At 45.0% G+C, this 14,547-nt stretch overlaps 1 long non-coding RNA gene across 1 annotated transcript; it reads right to left on the bottom strand.

Annotated features, from left to right (window-relative positions):
* Nucleotides 1–7,372: 7,372 nt before the first annotated feature.
* LOC148107363 (uncharacterized) lies at nucleotides 7,373–9,996 on the bottom strand. Its single transcript, XR_015722495.1, has 3 exons — nucleotides 9,668–9,996; nucleotides 9,441–9,556; nucleotides 7,373–7,534 (listed from the first exon to the last, which is right to left on the bottom strand). It is a non-coding gene; the product is annotated as an uncharacterized LOC148107363 (long non-coding RNA).
* Between the last annotated feature and the right edge of the window lie 4,551 nt (nucleotides 9,997–14,547).

The raw sequence follows: 14,547 nt of genomic DNA, 5'->3' as shown, positions 1-14,547 counted from the left end.
AGGTGAATTGGGGATTAGTGCGGGTGCACAAAATGTCTTAGCTTTGGTAAAAAGAGAGTGGAATCAAGGAATACATGTACATGTCTACTGCCTAGGGTTGTAACGGCCGTCGTCAGGAGGGCTGAGTAACAATGCTATGACTTCTGGTGAATGAAGGGAGGGTGGGCACAGGGAAGATGGCAAGATTGAACTTTTCTTTCTTTATACTTTGAATTTTTTTTTTTTTTAAAGATTTTATTTATTTATTTGACAGAGAGACAGCCAGCGAGAGAGGGAACACAGCAGGGGGAGTGGGAGAGGAAGAAGCAGGCTCACAGCAGAGGAGCCTGATGTGGGACTCGATCCCGTAACGCCGGGATCACGCCCTGAGCCGAAGGCAGACGCCTTAACGACTGCGCTACCCAGGCGCCCCTATACTTTGAATTTTTTTAATCACATACAAATATTACCTTAATTTACAACACAGTACTTACGAATAATTCTATGGAAAATCCATTTAGGGCTACAAACTTTATTAACTTATAGCTTAAAGGCTATTAAAAAATGTTTTAATCTGTCGATAATAATAAAGTCAATTTGTGAAAAATATTTTTGTAATTTTTCATTGGGCAAGTTCATTGAAAAGAAAAATGACTAAGTTTTATAAACATTTTTTTCTGTACTACTCTAACCTTTGTTAATTAAATCTTTTCCCTCCAAAAAAATAAATAAACAAATAAACAAATAAAATCAAATCTTTTCTCTCCTTTCTTCCAGGGTCTCCTTTTTTGGTGTTTGTATGATTAAAAACATTTTTTTTTCAGGGGCACCTGGGTGGCTCAATTGGTTGGGCGACTGCCTTCAGCTCAGGTCATGATCCCAGAGTCCTAGGATCGAGTCCCGCATCGGGCTTCCAGCTCAGTGGGAAGTCTGCTTCTCCCTCTGACCCTCTCCCCTCTCATGCTCTCTCTCACTCTCTCTCTCAAATAAATAAATACAATCTTTAAAACAACAACACATTTTTTTCTTTTTTATTGAAGTATGGTTGATACACTATTAATTAAAACTTTTACCCTGAGAATATTACCTATCTTTAATAAGGTAAAGTTTTGCCCTAGCTACTCTCAGAACTTCTTCTTTTTTTTTTTTTTTTATAAGATTTTATTTATTTTTTGTGAGAGGGCGAGAGAAACATGCATGAGCAGGGGGGAGGAGCGGAGGGAGATGCAAGCTCTTCGCTGAGCAGGGAGCCCAACTCGGGACTCAATCCCAGGACCCTGAGATCATGACCTGAGCGGAAGGCAGAGGCCCAACCAACTGAGCCACCCAGGTGCCCAGAACACTTCTTATATAAGAATGACAGAGGTGGGTGGACCACAGTCCTCAGGTTTGTAAACAAAGTTAAGTTTGTAAATAAAATTTTGTAAATAAGGCTTTATTGGAACAGTCACATATATTTGTTTACATATCTTCTACGGCTGCTTCTGTGTATCCTGCCATTCCAAAATATTTACTATCTGACCCTTTAGGAAAAAATGACGCCTTTGGAACGTCAGAATCATCTTGGAGACCTTGTTAAAGCCCAGATTGTTGGGCCCCAGCCCCCAGAGCTGGAGTGAGAGTGGCGAATTTGCATTTCTAACAAGTTCCACAGGCTGCGGATTTGAATTTTGGCTTTAGCCATATTGCAGGTCTGAGTTTAGCCAAGTTACTAAATATTTATGTATCTGGGTTTGTTCATCTGTGACGTAAGGCTTCTGATGGTTCTTATCTTCTTGGGTTATTGTGAGAATTCAATGAGAAAATGCATGTAAAGCACGTAGCATGGTATCTAGCATATAGTGATGAGTCAATGAAATGTTTACTGTAATTGCGATAAAAGCACACCTTGATGAGGAGCTGATCGGGCACGAGACACTGTCATAGACTGGATAGGATGTCAGCTGTGGAGAAAATGGAATTTGAATAATTTTTCCAAGTCTCTAGATCTCATTCTTTGCATAAAAATTTCCCTAAATGTTGGAGCAGCAGAAAAAAATAAACGACCGGCTTTAAATCATGTTTCTTGGAATGTAGTACAAATTGAAAAGATCACAAAGGGAAAGTTATAGAAGTGCTTTCATATTTATTGCTCTCTTGCTTGGAGTAATTTCAAGTTTAAAAAGAAGTTCATAATTTTCCACATGTGAAGGTATGTGGTAATCAGTGGTAATCAGGGAAGGGTAAGCAGGGACACACATATGAAAGGAGTGGAAAATAAACATTTTTGTCCTCAAGGATCTAATAAGCTAATTTCAGGTAAGATAAATCCTCATGAACCAGTTACATGGAATGGCAGGCAGAGTCTAGCTAGGAGCCAGGATGAGAGACACAGGTAATAGGTACTTTCAGGTTATAGACAACAAGTTGAAAGAGTCAGGGGCTACATGAAGATCCGGTGGGATTTGGGGTGGGGGGAGTCTCCCCAATTAGTAGGAGAAATGGCTTCAGCAAGGTATGAAGATGAGGCAATGAACACAGAATGGTTTAAATTTAACTGGGGGGGGGCGCCTGGGTGGCACAGCGGTTAAGCACCTGCCTTCGGCTCAGGGCGTGATCCCAGTGTTATGGGATCGAGCCCCACATCAGGCTCCTCTGCTATGAGCCTGCTTCTTCCTCTCCCACTCCCCCTGCTTGTGTTCCCTCTCTTGCTGGCTGTCTCTATCTCTGTCAAATAAATAAATAAAATCTTAAAAAAAAAATAAATTTAACCAGGGGGGTGAAAAAAATTAGTTACCATTGAAAACAATGCAGGCAAGTAACTCTGAGAAAACCAAATTCCATTTTTCAAGCATGCTTGCACGTTATGACATCTGTGTTTTGGAGGTTGCCTTGAAAATACTAAAGTAATCTAGAGCTCAGTAATTGTGACTGATAGAGGGTGTGGCTCAAAAACAACAAAAAAGAAAAACTCGCTAACTTTGAAAACTCCGTCAACAGATTCAGTCTACTCTATGGAGTCATCAGAGGGGATGAACTGGAACAGGACAAGAATTTTCCTCATCTTTTCCTCTCAAGGCATGAAGGCTGAGACGGATCGCCTTTGCAGCCAGAGAGCAGTGTGCAGGGAAACTTGGCTTGGATCTTGGATCTCGAAGAGGGCAATTATTCATCGATCGGGCTGCAGTTACGGATGACTTTTCCTGAGTGTCGACAAGGGGATGGATGAGGAGAGCGTTCTGAGGGAGCCATTTACCTCTTTGTGACTGCGTCAAGGGCTTATAACTGTGGGCAGTGAAGAAAACTGTTCTCAGTAACTCGGGGTGGGGGAGTGACTGACTGTCTGAAAGCTGGGTCCTGGGGTGGAGCCCAGGCTTGTTCAAGCTTAGTTCACCAAGAAAGCAGCGAGGGTTTTCTTTCTGATACAGAGCATGGCAAGCCGCACCTCATTGGTGCCTGTAACAGAATCACAATTACGTCAGGTGATAACACTGGAGTGACTAATGGCTGTGACCTCATTAAAAGAGAAAGGGGGGTGCCTGGTTGGCTCGGTTGGTTGGGTATGGGACTCTTCATTTTGGCTCAGGTCATGATCTCGGGTTCTTGAGATCGAGTCCCTGTTGGGCTCTGCGCTGGGGGTAGAGACTTCTTGGGATTCTCTCTCCCTCTCCCTTTGGTCCTTCCCCCCACCCCTGGCTCATGCTCTTGCTTTTCACTCAAATAAATAAATTAATTTAATTAAATAAAAGAGAAAGGATACTACTTCCTGCTGATTAGAGGAATAGTAGCCCTGGCTGAGTCACAGCGAAGACAGGCACGGTTGGGTTTGTCCTTCATTTATCTCTGGTTTTTAAATTGCCAGGAGACGAGATTTATGGAAAACCTCTGTGACTTCTCTCAGGGAGATCATCTGGTCCGCCCTCCCTTCCTAGAACCCATCCAGGGTAATCGCCTTAGCAGTCAGACAGGATTACTGGAGACCTTGTTTCTTGGAGCCGTCTTTCTTTATAAAAGCAAATATTGTACAGTTTTGGTGCATTTTGTTCTCCCTGTGTTGTAAATTAACTTTAATTTTAAACACGTTTGTAGGTGGAAGACGGGGATGATTTAGAATAGCAACCACAGAAGTACTTCGGTGTCGACTCCTCAATCGTATGTCACTTTCACGGGCAGCAACTGCTGGTAAATCCCGCCCATTTCTAGCTCGGTCGGCAAGGTCGCTCCTTGATCCTGACTTCTCTGCCACAGGAACAAAGCTATTGCCTGTCCTTGTCAACTTTTGTTGCTCTTAATTATTCTTACTGACCTCTCCACCAATAAAATCGATAATGAGGGATAGCTGTAGATTCCTGTATTTATCAACGACTGTCCCCTGCTTTGGGACCTCATTTAAATTATCCATGACTTAAGCTTCTCAAAGACAGAATAGTCTGCCTTAGTCCCATACCATATCTAGTATACCAATGGGCATACTAGAAGAAATTAGTCCATGCCTTTCTCTGTTAAAAAAAAAAAAAGTGGGGGCGCCTGGGTGGCACAGCGGTTAAGCGACTGCCTTCGGCTCAGGGCGTGATCCCGGCGTTATGGGATCGAGCCCCACATCAGGCTCCTCCGCTATGAGCCTGCTTCTTCCTCTCCCACTCCCCCTGCTTGTGTTCCCTCTCTCGCTGGCTGTCTCTATCTCTGTCAAATAAATAAATAAAATCTTTAAAAAAAAAAAAGTGTGTGTGTGTGTGTACATATATATGCACATACATATATATTTTGGTGTATATATTTGCATACACAAAATTGTAGTTTTATATTTACATATAAATGAATATATTTTGTATAAAATTATGCATTTGTTTACATATATAAAATACAAATTTATATTTATATATAAATAAAATTATGTGTATGCATTTGCATATATATATATAAATATAATTTGTTACTAAATAGTATATGTCCTTCCACAGGTCACTTAACCTCCCTCCCTAGGCTGATTTTCCTGATCAGGAAGCAGAGGTGAATTAGCTGAGTTTCTTTCTTTCTTTCTTTCTTTCTTTCTTTCTTTCTTTCTTTCTTTCTTTCTTTCTTTCTTTCTTCTTCCTAATTAGCTGAGTTTTCTTAGACACCTCCATGTGTATCATATTTTCCTTGTATATCTCGAGTTTTTAATTAATTAATTATTTAAAAGATTTTATTGATTTACCTGAGACAGAGAACACAAGAGGGGAAAGGGGCAGAGGGAGAAGCAGGCTCCCCACAGAGCAGGGAGCCCGACGAGGGACTCCATCCCAGGACGCTGGGACCATGACCGGAGCTGAAGGCAGACGCCTAACCGACTGAGCCACCCAGGCACCCCATGAAAAATTGTTTAAACACAACTTCGAATTTATATTTCTTTTGCAATGCATTCTAATATCTAAGTCAGCAAGAGTCAAGATTTGAAAAATGCTGATCCTTTTCCATTTTGAATTTTCCAAGATTATCTTCTTCCTTCAGTGAAGCCCTCTGGGATACCATTCAAAGAGGGAGCTCAGCGAGGTGGAACACAAGCTCCTGGTGTGCTCTTTGGCCGGGAGGGTTGACTGAGGGATTTTGACTGGCCCTTAGCGGCTTCAATCAGGAAATGAGAGGCTGTCCTCTTGGGAGAGGACACTCCAGGAACTTTCGACAAGGAGGTGGAGGCCTCTGGCTGCGGGCATCACTACACTGGCTTGTTCCATGCTTCCCTAGTTCAGGGAGGGGGCTTTGTGAGGTGACTGTGACAGGCTGGAACTTTGAGGTGACTTTTTTTGGGCATCTCACCAATAGGTGCCAAAGATGCTTCCTCATGATTGAAGTAAAAACAAGACAGAAAGTCCAGCCACGGTACTCTTGAGGTTTCCTGTGAATTGAATCAGGCGAGTCACAAAGGAAAGCAACAGATGATATTAAAATATCATTGAGGAGAGTGACCCTCTCAAAAAGGCAGGAGTTTCCTGCCATCTTACCCACAAAGAACACTCATTTTGACAAGGACCACAGAGAAGAGTGCCGTGGTGGGGATCTGGGAGTCTAGTGGAGAAGACCAACCTGAGATTGGATGCACTGAAGAGGGTAAGAGGAACAATTTCACTTTATCTGTGATTCCCTCAGCCAAGTGCCAAGAGAGCCCTTCTTGCCAGCGATTTCTCCAGAAGGAAAAAGTGAGAGTGTGGGGAGTGGGTGTCTGGCTTCCCCAAGCGTATGTGGCACTGCTTGAGTCCCCATCCAGAATGCTGTAGGGGTACACAGAGAGGGGCCTAGGGCTACAGTTGCCACTGCTCGAGGAGGGAGGGCAACAATGGGACTGGAATCCTATTAACTGCGTTGCAGACTCAGTCAGGAGGTTCACCCACAAGCCCCTGGGTCACCTTGCCTGTGGCTCCCCAGTTGGCTCACAGGCACCCCCCATGCTGCATACATCTTATCCCACACAGCCCCACCCTCTGGCTCGTGCTCCATGAGCCCCAAGGGCACTGGGTACCAGCCTTTGTGGGTGCTAGTGAGTTTGACTGGAGGAAGCTCACACACCTGAGCACTAAGAACATACAATCTTGAGCATCCCTTCCAAGAGGGGACAAAGGGTGTGAGGCAGGGGTACCCATAGAAAAGGTCTGAGCGGCCTTGCACTCCCTCACAGGGCAGATAGGAGAGATTTCTCTCCTGCAGTCAGTCCGTAAAGCCTGGAGGAGGTGACTGCTTCCTCAGATGGGAAGACTTCAAGGAACAGGAAAAACGAGGCAACACACCAAATGTTAAAATAATTCAGTTTAGAATGAGTATGATAAACCTATACATCTCTGAAGCTTTTAGCAAAATGAGACAGACCAGCCAAATCTCCTCCTACTTTTCCTCTGGTGCCTGCCTGTATTCCTACGTGGACCCCACTCTGCTAGTTCAGCAGACGCAGAGTGTTTTAGTGGTTTGGGGGTTACTAAGTTTAAATAACCTCCAGAATGGTCTCATGTAACAAAATGTTGCTGAACTTGATACAGAGTCAGAGAAGAGTCTGCATGACTGACTTTTGCAATTGAAATTAACACATTGAAACTTTTCCCAAATGATTTGGTGAGAATTTTTTTTCAGAGTGACTTGCGCTCTTAGACTAGATTGAATGTTGTTTTCTTTCCCCAAGAACATTTTGTATAAGTCTAAAACACGTATTTTTTAAATGAAAGTTTTCAGTTGGGGGTAAGTGGAAATCACCTCTGACTTGACAACTTCTGGTGAAACTAGACTAGTTAGACTAAACCAGGGTTTGACAAACTCTAGCTAGTAGACTAAATCTGGCTTATCACCTGATTTACAGAGCCCCTGAGCTGAGACTAATTTTTTAACTGATCGAGAAAAAAAAAAAAAGAATATTTTGCTACGTGACAATTATATGAAACTCAAATTTCCATAAATAAGGTTTTATTGGAACACGCAAAAAATTAAATGTAATTTAAGGATATTTGACAACATTTATTAAAATTTAGGGGCACCTGGCTGGTGCAGCTGGTGGAGCATGCGATTCTTGATGTCGGGGTCGTGAGTTCAAGCCCCACATTGGGCATAGAGTTACCTTCAAAAAAAAAAAAAAAACCAGTAATGCAGCAATTTCACTTTTTCGTACAAATGTGCTCACACGCATGTGTACATATTTATGTACAGGACATCCCTTGCAGCATTATTTGTGGTGGTAAAACACAGAAACAGCCTCCACGCTCATGCACTGTGACTCTGTCATACACATGATATGGGCAGTAAAAAGCATGGGAACGTATCCATGTGTATAGATTAATCCCCAGGTGTATTCGTTTCCTACTATTGCAGTAACAAAGGACCACAAACTTAGTAGTTTAAAGCAAGCAACTTAATCATAATTCATATATAGGGGTTAGAGGTCTGGAATCTGTTTCACTGGGCCAGAGTCAATGTGTTGTCGGTGCTGACTCCTTGCAGACCCTCCAGGGAAGAATCCTTTTCTTTGTCTTTTCAGCTTCTAGGACTGCCTGTGTTCCTTGGTTCGTAGCTCCTTCCTTGATCTTCAAATCTTTGACCTTCTTTTTTTTTTAATTTTTTTTTTAGGATTTTATTTATTTATGTGACAGAGAGACAGCCAGCGAGAGAGGGAACACAGTAGGGGGAGTGGGAGAGGAAGAAGCAGGCTCCCAGCGGAGGAGCCTGATGTGGGGCTCGATCCCAGAACGCCGGGATCATGCCCTGAGCCGAAGGCAGACGCCCAACGACTGCGCCACCCAGGAGCCCCCAAATCTTTGATCTTCTGACCTTCACTTCCATCCTCTGATCTTTTTCTCTGCCTCCCTCCTGTATTGGGCCGCCCGGATAATCCAGGCTAATCCAGAATGATCTCTTCTCAGGATCCTTCATTCAATCGTATCTACAAAGTCCTGTTGGCTCAGTAAGGTTTACAGGGTCTGGAAATTAGCATGTGGGCATCTTTGGGGGGTGCTATTACTTAGTCTTAAAAGCTAGAACGTACTTTTAGGCAAGCATAGCAAGGTACATAATGACATGAATGGAACACTACCATTTGTGCTTTAAAAAAATGGGATAGGTATCTAATCTATGTTCTTGTATATACACTGACTTTCTCTGAAAAGACACCTGGGAATCTGGGAACAGAGAATTTGGGGCTGGATGGGAGTCATGAATGGGAAGAACATTTGTCTTTTGTTACTTTTTAAATAGAATAGGCTTCTATTCTCTACAAATTAAATCATGGTTCTGGTCTCTTTCTTACCAAACCTTCCCAAGAATTTCCATTGGCAGGTCCTTGTCGGTTTTATCTTTTGGTTACTAACTTACGATAATAAGAGAGAAAGTAGGGGTGCCTGGGTGGCTCAGATGGTTAAGCATCTGCCTTCAGCTCAGGTCATGATCCCGGGGTCCTGGAATCGAGTCCCCATGTCGGGCTCCCTGCTCAGTGGGGAGCCTGCTTCTCCCCCCGCCCCCGGCCACTTCCCCTGCTTGCGCTCTCTCTCTCTTTCTCTCAAATAAAAAAATAAAATCTTTTAAAAAAGAGAGAAAATAAAAAAGAAAGGTAGAAAAACCAAGTTTAATGATAATCCTTAAACTGGCTTTCAGCACCAGGATAATTGAGTATTGACTTGCCTTTCACCTTCAAGACTCCATGTGAGTCAACTGAAACCGTACCCCAGAGGGTTAATGAGGGGGAAACCAGAAGAAAGTTTGAAGCTTGTTTTTCAGAGAACTGTTTCTCCCGCGTCAGCTCTTGTGTGTCTTTTTTCAGACCCCACTAACAAATCCACTAGCTGTCTCCGCAGAAGCCTGGACTCAAGGTCAACTGATACGGTTCCAGCCTCTGAACGAGCGAGGAAGGCCCTGCATTCCTTACCAGAGATAAGGAGCCCAAGACCCCATCTGGTTTATACTGGCTCTCGGAGCTTGCCCAGACCCCCTTCTCCTTGTCCTAAAATAATCTGCCGCTCAGGGGCTGAATTTACCTCCTTCTGATGCTAGGTGTCCACCCAAAATGAACCTGGGATGTCTGTTACATTCGTTCCTCGTGAGTCGCCGTAGAGCCCCACCATTTTCATCGCAGTGCTTGTAATCACAGCCCCTACAATTATAAAAAACTTGTCGTCTCCCACTGCGGGGAGGTGGAGTTGAACCTTGCCTTCCCGTCCCCCGTTTGGCTGCCTCTAGAATAAACACTTTCCTTGCCGCATACCTGATGTCGGATTGGCTGATTGCTGTGTGACAGGCTTTGCTGCACACTGAGCAGAGACCTGGGTTTGGTGACGCGACCACTTTGCAGCGCTCTTGGGCCCTTCAGACCACCTTCTCTTGAAACAGGCTCTTTGCCAAGATTCATCAGAAGGCAAAGAAAACCAGTTCCTGAGCTCTGGGGGATAGCCCCGCTTTTCGAAATTCTTGGAGGAGACGTAGGCACGAAATTTTTTCTAGTTCCCATTCCATTTGAAGATCTGTTTCTCAGAGAGGAATAGCATTTCAGACGCGGAGGACTGTGCAATCATCGGGTTCAAACTTCTCCTTTTAGAGCCGAGGAAGTAGATTGATAGGGATGAGAGGAGCTCACGGTCAGCGCCAAGGGCACCTCACGAAGCACAGCAAGGACTCACTGCACAGGGACAACATGCCAGGACTGGGGCGGGCCGCAGAGGTGAGAAGGGTGGCCTGCTTTCACGGAGCTCCCAGTTACAAGTTGGTGTCAAGAGGGGTGCACAAGGTGGCCTGGTGCGAGAGGCTGAGCTCTGAGTAGATAGACGGCTGGGCCCATGCGGGGCGCGGGGCTGCGAATGAAGTGTGAGAGGTGCGTTAGTGTGCGTCAGTGACTGGTGTCCCAGGACAGGGGAGCAGAGCGGCGTGAGAGCACCTGGCATGTCGCGGGCTCCATGGGCGGCTCTGTAGCTGCAGAATAGAAAGAACAAGGAGGAAAGTGGGTGAAGAAGTTGAGAAGTAGACAGGGCAAGATCACGAAAGATTTTGTACATGGATTTTTTGTTCTTTACCAGAATTGTAAGTGTTGACAAACTTTCTGTAAAGGGCCATATACTAAATGTTTTAGGCTGGGCGGGCGACATATATCTCTGTATGCACATATTCCTTTTTTATTTTTGTACAACCCATTAAACATGCAAATGCCTTTTTTTTTTTTAAGTAGGCTTCAGGCGCAGCCAAAACTGGGCTTGAACTCACAACCTGAGCCGAGATCAAGAGTCTGAGGCTTAACGGACTGAGCCAGCCAGGTGCCCCCATGCAAAAGCCATTCTTAACTTGCAAGCCGGATTTAGCTCACAGGGCAGAGTTTGCTGACCTGTGTAGGCAATGAAAAGCCATTGGAGACTCTTTTTTTCTACTTTAAAAAAATCGAAGTATAATTAACATACAGCGTTATATTAGTTTCAGATGCACCATATAGTGATTCAACCATTCTATACATTACTCTGTGCTCAACATGGTGAGTGTACTTTTAATTCCCATCACTTATGTCACCCATTCCCTCCCGCCCCAACCTCCGCTCTGGGAACCCTCAGTTTGTGCTCCGTACTTACCAGTCTGGGTTTTTTTCTTTTTTTTTTTCTTTTCGGTTTGTCTCTTTTTCTCCTTTGTTCATTTGTTTCATTTCTTAAATTCCATATATGAGTGAAAGCATATGGTATTTGTCTTTCCTTGACTGAGTTCTTTCACTTAGCATTATATTCTCTAGATCCATCCAGGTGGTTGCAAATGGCAAGGTTTCATTCTTTTTTATGGCTGAGAAATATTCTATTACATACATTCTGCATCTTCTTTATCCATTCATCTATCAGCGGACACTCGGACCGCTTCCCTAACTTGGCTGTTGTCAATAATGCTGCAGTAAACATAGGTAGGGGTGCATACATCTTTTCAAATTAGTGTTTTTGTTTTCTTTGGGTAGTAGTGTGATTACAGGCTCCTAGGATAGTTCTGTTTTTCATATTTTGAGGAACCTCTGTGCTGTTTTCCGCAGTGGCTGCACCAGCCGGCATTGCCATTGGAGACTCTGAAGCAGGAAATGACGTCATCAGGTTTGAGCTTTGGAAAGAGAGCTCTGGTGACAGAGAGATTGGGGGCTGTAGGGAGTTAGGTGGGAGGGGATATGCCAAAGAAGACATCATCATGATAGTCCAGGGAGAAATAGTGAGGGCCAGAGCCCGGGTGGTGACAGTGACGTCACTTCTTGGCAGCTGGGTCGAATGCAGACATGCAAGAATGAAGGGATGTGGTGTTACCTTTCTCTCTCCTTCCTTCCCACAAGCTCCCTGGGACACTCTTCTTGTCCACGGGGGGTGCGGGGGACAAGTGGTGGAAGGCTGCCATGAGCTTCGGTCCCCTTTGTCCAGGCACAGCTTCGCCCTTGTCCTGGCAGCCCCGGGGGCGGGGTCCAGGTCTCCCACCTCCTGCTCCAGCTCACACCGGGCTACGCTGACTCTCCTTTCCTTTGGGGTCAAAGAGTCTCATTATCTCTTTGAAATCAGAATTTCCACAGGATTCTCTTCCTGCGTCTGCCAGCACCACGCCTGGGTATCCACTCCAACTTCATTCAAATTTCCCCGGAGTGCCTGGCAGCTCAATGTTCTGCTTTCCTGCCCATCTCTCTTGTTTCCGACCAAGAAGAGTTTCCTGTTTCAGGTGTAAAAGGTCGCGCAAGAGCAAAGGGACCCCAGGAGGGTTTAAGTCCCGTCTTCTCCTCCGCTTGGGGCGGATGACATCGTCTGTTGTGGGAATGGGGCTGCCTCCCCACAGACGATTTGCGTACATGGTCTTTGCATGTTTTCTGTCACTTCGATTTCTTCTGCTATTTATTGACCCGGTTCCCTTTTATCCCAGGGACCATCTCTTCTTCCCTTATCTGTTCCTCCCGTTTCTCTGGAACGGCCTTTCATCTCTTCAGGGTTATCTTTCTCCCCCCAGGACATGGATACTTTCTTCAAGATTTTCTTGCAGTTCCCAGGGTAGAATTCGTGCCCTTTTTACCTCTGTTTCCGCCTCAAAAGCTTTATTGCGATTTCTTGAGTTACATCTCTAATAAGTGGCTTACGCACCCGGATCAGTATGCTGATTTCGAATGTTTCAAACAGAGATGACCACAGAAGAGATTTTCTACTTTCCTTTTTTCTGCTGTTTCACTGCATAACAATTCATTATGGGGTTGGGGGATATAAGGATTTCCCTTCAGCTGCATGCGAGAGGGGGTGCAAGACTCATGATATCACTCCTGGTCCTTGTTGATGTGTCTTTGTTTTGGGCGTGAGTCCCCTCATTGACGTGGGGGGGGGGATTTTTGGCTGAGAATGTTCTCTCCTTTTGCCATACCTGCTTTAGTCAGGGCTGTCCTTTCTTTCCCTCCTTGTTTATGCACTCGATTATCGCTTCCATCATCTGCGGATCATTCTACGAACCTATCCAAAGACAGAAGTCAGATATTCCAATTTGGACCTTAAGCTCTTCATCCAAGACGGTACACATATGGTGACAGACCTCTGACCTAGCCAGGTAAGTTCCAAATCGGAACATTCTGTTCTAGGGTCCTCATGGTAGCAGCGGTGGTGGCCATAGAGTTGTCCGGGACGTTTATCCAGTGTTTACCATGGGCCAGATCCTGTGCTAAGCTCTTCATTCGTGTACTTTATTTGGCCCTCAAAGCAGCCCTCTTTTTTTTTTAAAAAAAGATTTTACTTATTTATTTGAAAGAGAGAGAGAGTGAGAGCCAGCATGAGCAGGGTTGGGAGTGGCGACATGAGGCAGAGGGAGAGGGAGAAGCAGGCTCCCCGCTGAGCAGGGAGCCCAATGCAGGGCTCGATCTCAGGAACCCAAGATCACTACCTGAGCCAAAGGCAGGTGCCTAACCAACTGAGCCACCCAGGCGCCCCTGAAATACCGACTTTTATCCTGTCATTTTACAAATAAGGAAACAGGCTTAGAGATATTAATATATTTACCCAAGGCAGGATGACGGCACCCGCCTTCAACTGTACTCATCACGACATTTGTCACCAGTTGGGGTCGCCATATATACAGATGCATTTTCTTTAGGCATCATCAGAGGTTTTGTCAAAGCACAGGAATATTAGTCACAATGCTTGGTTTGTCCCATTTTGTGTTCTCAGCACTCATCCCTCCCAAGGAGCGTCGTTCAGGATCTCCACTGTTTCTGGCATTGAGCTTCCCTTTGGGTAAGGAGACTCTGTAGCCCCCAGTGCACCTGGCAACCAAAGCTGACACTTCAACAGGAGGCATAATGCTCAGGGCCCATGAAACTTTGAGGGGCCCATGACAATGTTGCAATTTCTAAGATCAGAAGAAGAAAAATGAACTTCTAGGTCAAAAACATGCTTTAATGTGTAATACTAATATACTTGCCCTTATACCAATGAAATCATAGATGATAATTTTGATTGGCCAACTGATTGAAGAAGAAACCCATGAAGGCAAAAATGCCAGGGCCTGGAAGTCACAACATGGCCCTGCCAGCTTTTTGCCGAGCCCACAGAGGGCTCTGGGCCTCCTGGCTTTCACTTCTCTTCTCAGTCGTGTCAGCATGGAAGGGAGAGAAACTTCTGGAGTCACTTCCTCTGCCTGGAGCACTTCAATCAGGGCAGTTGCTGATCTCCTCCGAGAGTCCTCTTCCTCACCGGAGTCAGTGCGAGGATGAAAGGCAACATTGCTAACCCCGAGTAAGGGTTCAGTTGGTGTCAGCTCTCTTTTCCAGCTGCCTCCTGGGTGCACAGGTGGCCAGCAGCCACATCCGAAACACAGAAAAGTGGCATGTACGAGGAAGAGGAATGAATAACCAAACGATGTGATTAGAGCCACCCAAATAAAATGGTATTTTATTTTCAGACAACATTGAACTCATGCCCTGATTTTGTGCCTGTAATCTTTTGAAATGGATGTGGGGTCCTGGTTTAGGATTGAGTCACCGGGTCTGGAAGCAGACTGGGTGGGTTGGAACTTGGTTCAGTCACTTCCAAGCTGTGGAACTCGGGGAGTGTTGCTATTATTATGATTGACCAAGAGAATGAGCTTTTTTTCCGAGCTGGGGTTCTCAGACCTTTCCCTCTG

This window comes from Ursus americanus, chromosome 31, assembly GCF_024610735.1.
Source record: "Ursus americanus isolate L20-20 chromosome 31, mUrsAme1.1.p, whole genome shotgun sequence".
Lineage (NCBI taxonomy): Eukaryota > Metazoa > Chordata > Mammalia > Carnivora > Ursidae > Ursus > Ursus americanus.
The sequence above is the reverse complement of the archived record's forward strand: the minus strand, read 5'-3'. Positions and strand labels throughout refer to the sequence as shown.